The following is a 6,057-nucleotide window of genomic DNA, read 5'->3' as shown; positions in this document are numbered from 1 at the left end:
TGTTAGGTTAATAATTAATTAAGCCCTATCACTGGAAAGGGAATACTTTTTTATCAATGACAAGGACAACTTTTATTTACACTAGCATATAGTTACTGAGGAATGAAGAAAAATAAAGTAAAATGCAAAAGATACTTTAAAGATAATACGGTTACAGTACCTATATACAATAAAATATAATTTAGCCACAGGAAGAAGGAAATATTGCCATTTGCAACAACGTGGATAGACCTTGAGGGCATTATACTAAGTGAAATAAGTGAGACAGAAAAAAATAAATATTATATGATCTCAAATATATGTATGTATAATCTAAAAACAAAACTCATAGATACAGAGAACAGATTGGTGGTTGCCAGAGGCAGGCAGGGGCTGGGGAGTGGGTGAAATTGGTAAAAGTCATAGGGATGTAACGTAGAGCACAGTGACTACAGTTAATAATACTGTATTATATATTTGAAAGTTGCTCATAGAGTAGATTTTAAAGTCTCATTACAAATAAAAATGGTAACAAATATTTAGTACCTACCACAATTAATATAAAGATGTTTAAATTCCATCAAATAGATCTCTTAAGGAGGCATGGTGCTCTGAGGAGTGGAGTTCTTTTCTTGTCTCATCAGACACACATCATAAAATATCTTTGAGGTTTAAAATGTGTGCAAGCGTTCCTCAGAATTCCAATTCCACACACTATGTTCCATGCAATATCCCTTACTTACATTAAAAAATTACTTGCTTATCTGAAATTCACCTTTAAATTGGATGCCCAATACTTCATCTGGCAGCTGTATTTTATGGCCATATAGGCTTGGGAAATACTGAGTTAAACAACTATCCTTTATGCAGAGCCACTCATAAATTCTGGAATATAACGTGTTTCTGAGAGAGAACTGGGGATGTACTTTTTCTCAAACTTATTTGAACAAAAATTTCTTTTTTAATGAGCATCCCAGAAAGCTATTCTGAAGGTCAATTGTTCGGTTATCTCTGGAGGCTCAGTGTCTTAGTCACTAAGTATTTCTATGATTTCCTGTGAGAGTCTGATAGGGCCATTTGCCTCATTTAATAGAATTAAATCATTCTTTCCAAGAGAAAGTCTGAAATCCTCAGCATGAAATACAGGGGCTTTCCCAATCTGTTGTTTACCTTTTCAGCTTTACCCCCAGGTCTTCCCCTCTCACAATCCCACCTGCGTGTCTTGTTGAGCTCCCCTCGACCTTCTGAACGTTCCACACTCTCTTCAAACCGCTGTGGGTTTTACACATATTTCCTTTTGCAGAAATGCCCTCCTCCAGCCCTCTACCTTCTCATTGAGCCATTAATCCCTTGCGACTCCTGAATAAAGATGTTCCTGACTCCCCACCAAACACAGTCATTCATTCCTTCCCCCTCTCACAGTTGTTCACTTGTCTGTTAGTACCTACTTCATGGTATTATTCATTGACAGGTCTGTCTCCTCCAATAGTCAGTCAGCTTTTCAAGGGCACAGCTTTATCTTTTTTAATCTTTGAGTCCTCAGCTCATAGCATGGTATTTGACACATAGCAGATGCTCAAGAAATGATTGATGAATTAATAAGTAGTAAATGTGATTTTTGAATAGGTGGTTCAGGTTGTAGACCCCTCACCTTTTTCCTCAATCATCTCTCTTCTAATTCTGCAGAAGACCTAACATGTCATCCAAGAAAATAACTATTTAATCAATAAATACCATTTTATAGAAATTGACTCAGGAATCTAATACCTTCTCTGAAAAGAATGCAAGGCAAGAAAATTAGGTAAATGCAAATATAGTATCTATCTGTGGATCCTTGCCTTTCCACTGATTATAATTATATGAAAAGTTATTTAAAACATGCCTCTCTTTAGTTACAGAGCAATACATTCAAAGAGGTTTACTGATAACTAATGAACCCGTTATCTTCCATGCATGAGGCATTATTATTCTCACTTTAAGAGGCATGAGCGGATAAGAAGGCCCACCGAAGTGAGAAGCCCTCTGTAGGTATTAGTCTGTTCTTGACTGATTTAAGCACCATCAGCAACCACAGAGAAATCATAAATGTTGAAAGGTTCACCTGATTCGGGTATCCCTCATTAAAAGTACATGAAGATTACTTCAAAGCTCAGGGCTTTATAAACTCAACAAAAAAATTAATTGAGAATGATGAACCCATGGAATGAGCAATATACAACTTACTAACTACAGACATATAGTCAAGTACATATAACCCCTTCCCAACTGGAATTTGCACTCACACCAAGTTCTGATATATGAAGATTTCTTTTTTAATATATTTTCTACAACTAAGAGAATTTTAAGTATTAAAAAGTTGTGTATTACAAGTGTGATTCCCTCTATCAAAGAGAATTAGAGAGAATTAAAGGCCAAAAAAGAGAGAGAGAGAGAGAAAGGAAGTAAAACACGTGACACCAAGCACAGTAATTGGCACATAAGGGAACCGCAGATGGTATTTGCTGAATTTAGTTGGACCAAGATAAGGACATGGAGGTTTATGTAATGAAGCAAAGAGAAGATTTATGTTAAAAAATAAAATAAAAAGCAGAGGGAGAGTAAACCCAGGCTTTAGAAATGCACTGTTAGGAACATAAAGGCTCTGATGGCAAATTGATTGACGTGAAGCCGAGGGCGGGAGACACCATCGCCGCGGAGAGGAGGGAGGCTGGCCCCGAGCGAGCTGAGCAGAGGCTGGAACACTTCGCCCACTCTGAGCTGTTAAGTGAGCATGCTCTCTGAGGCTGTGTGTGTGCAGGAACCCGATAATAAAGGGTTATTTATCTGAGAAATAAATTGTTTCAGATCCTAAAAGGAGAAAGACACTTACCCTGGGGTGAGGGCCCAGAAAGACACGGAGCAGCCTCGGAGCCCCAGGGAGTGGCTTCAGGGAGGAGCTGGAGATGATAAATAGAAAGTAACCTCACAGGCCACAGCCTCCGTAGGGGGCCCAAAAGACAGCATGAAGCGTCCTCGTTTAGTGGGTTGCCTTTACGGTTTCATTCCAGTGGCATACATGTTAGTAAGAGTGCCAAGTAATCTTTCATATTTCAGGTTTGTTCTGAGGGCTTTGCATAGAAGTCATTTCATCCTATTAATAACCCATGGGGTTGGCACTATTATTTTCACTTTATAAGCAGGGAAACTGATAGATAGAAAGAATGCTTGGCTAGAGAGAGAGAGGGAGACAGAGAGACTGAGATTGGGAGAGCACTAACAATGTCTGGGTCCCTGGCTCCCATCCATAGGACCCCAGAAGGGCTCTGGGTCCTGCTGATGGTCCTCTGAGCTACCTCCCGGCTCCTCAGACAAATTACTCTTTTTGTGTAACAGTTTGGGTTGCTTTTCTGTCACTTGCTGCTCAACATGTCCTGTCTGAACACTCTTTGCCCTTCACGCAACTCCATCCAGCCCGGCCCTGGCTCTCGGTCAGCTGGGAGGCGCTTCGGAGCCGCAGAGCCCACAGGCCCCGCAGCTGGGAGGCGCTTCGGAGCCGCAGAGCCCACCGGCCCCGCAGCCCCATCCCGCGCTGACTGGCACCTGCCTGCACCGCACGGCCCGCACTCCGCCCATGCGGTGCCACCGAGACTCCAGGCATTTACTCCTGCGGTTCTCAGCATGTAGCTCTGCAGGCACACGTGTCTCGTATTCACATTGCCACCTCTCTACATATCCCCCTTTTTAATGGCTATTGCACGAATCGAAGGACATGCAGAAGTACAGGAAGTACTACAAAATGTGGGCGCTTTTTCTTTCTTATGATGAAAATCTTTAATCTTTGTCTTTAAGGAGAAAATGAGTGACTTACAGATAAAGTATAGGCTGGAAAATTTTTTCCTAGAAGTCTGTCCCCTTGATAGGCTCTGGTTGTGTCAGCTGGGGTTAAAAATTGGCTACTTCCTTCCTCTTTTGGAGTTTTGTTTTTTAACTATTTCATTTCCACCGCTTGTAAGCCACAGTATAACTAAGTATTTTGCCTACACCACAGCTAATTAACAGATAAGCAAGTCTTCTCTCCCTCAGTTTACATTCTCATAGACAACACTGTCTAAATATATACACAGAAATTGAAGTACTTGAAAGTATAAATTAGTGAATCAAAGATGACAACCAAGAAGAGATCTAATTTATTTGCATTATTTCTTCCAGTAGTTTTGAATTAAGAGCTAAGTCTTGGCTTCCATCTCATTTGGTTCTGACTTTCTTCTACGGCTTTGCACGTAATAAACCAACAGAGGCCTTCTCCTAACAGACCACCTCTCCATTAGACCGACTTCCAGGGTTCTCCACATGAGCCCAGGAAGATCCTGGTCCTTGCCTCTCGTGGTAGCTCTGAGGACAAGCCTGCCCACCAAAGCAACCTGGAAAGTGATTCCATTTTCTGGGTGATACAGAAAAAAACCTCTTATAACTTAATTAAGCCATCAGTCAAGAAGTTTTTACTGAGAGTCACCTCAGGACCTTCAGAAAGGAAACTAAAACCAAGGACAACAGAGGCAGCTGGTGCCAAGGGGCTCAGCCGCCGCAGAGACTCTAAGTAAAGCTGCAAAATGGGAAAACTTTACCTGCCCTCTCCCTTTCCTTCTTGTCTCTTTCCCCCTCTGTACCTACTCCTTTTCTAATATAAGCAGGGTTTTTATGCAGTCCATCCGAACCCTGGGTATATGTGAATACTGAAGCTGGGACTTCCCTGGGGGCAAAAGCTAATTCCGGGAAGGTAAAGCCAGCTCTATGGGGAATAGGGTACTACTAGGCCGTGGTCCCTCAAAAGGTAGCTTGAGCGGTTCTGAAGCTGGGACTGCCCCCCCCCCCCCCCACACACATCTAGGACCCCTTGCTTTCTGTGAAGGGGTAGACCAGAAGAAACTCTCTGCTTATAGCAAAGAGCGTCAACAAGAAAACCCATCTCTACCAAGGAAAATGGAAAAAGAAAACTCCCATGAGAATTTGTATCACTAAGTTTATATACACGTGCATTCGGGGTTTGAATTTAAATATTTGTGCAACTGCTAAATCCCAAGTTGAGAAATTAAATTAAAGTGGTCCCAGGTTATTAGTCCCACTCAGAGCCAAACTAAACAAGTGCAAGTCCTCTTTGGAGAAAAACATCCTCACCCCAGGATTCCCAGGATTCCCAGGATTCCCAGGCCTTAAGTTCTGCCAAATAAGAGTTCACAGCCCAAATGCATGAAACACTTGAGGGAGGAAACCGCACAAGTCAGTGGAAATAGCAAACAAAAGCTTTAGCATTCCCAATGGCTTCAGAGGTTGGAATTATGAAATATTATATGAACAGAGTATAAAATAACTGTATACAATGTTTAAATACATAAAAGTTAGAATTTTAAAATGTGAAATGAATAAGTGCAATTAAATATGCCAGAGCATATTTTTTTAAAAACTAATAGAAATTTTGGGAAAGAAAAGAATAATCATTGCAAAAAAAAATTTGAGTGGATACATAGAAAGCATAGACATATGACAGCCGAAAAAAACAATTAATGAACTGGTAGACAGATCTGGGGGGAAAAGTCCATAATTTAGCACAGAGTTAAAAACAGATGGAAGATATGGAAGAGAGGTTAAGAGACATGCATTGTAGAGTAAGAGCCTAAAATATATGTAATAAAAGTTCTGAAAAAAAGAGTAGAAATGATAGTCTTGTCTTAAAGACATAATAGCTAAGAATTTCCTATCATGGATAACAGGTATAAATTCTCAGATTTGGAAAATATAAGACTAAAAATACACTGGATACAGTAAAATTAAAGAGAAAGACCAAGAAAGTACTCATATTGCCAGAGGGAATGCAAGATGGTACGGCCACGTTAGAAAACAGCTTGGCACTTTCTTGCAAACTTAAACATGCACTTACCATAAGACCCAGTAATCCCATTCCTAGTTATTTACTCAAGAGAAATTAAGATATATATTGATGACTGTAACCATTCCATCACCAAAACGGAATTATTTGGAGAAAATAAAGAATTGCAGTCCTATATGTGCAGACATGGCAAACCATGTGCATGAAGAAATAGT

The sequence above is a fragment of the Miniopterus schreibersii genome, assembly GCF_964146895.1.
Source record: "Miniopterus schreibersii genome assembly, chromosome: 8".
NCBI lineage: Eukaryota > Metazoa > Chordata > Mammalia > Chiroptera > Miniopteridae > Miniopterus > Miniopterus schreibersii.
The sequence above is the reverse complement of the archived record's forward strand: the minus strand, read 5'-3'. Positions refer to the sequence as shown.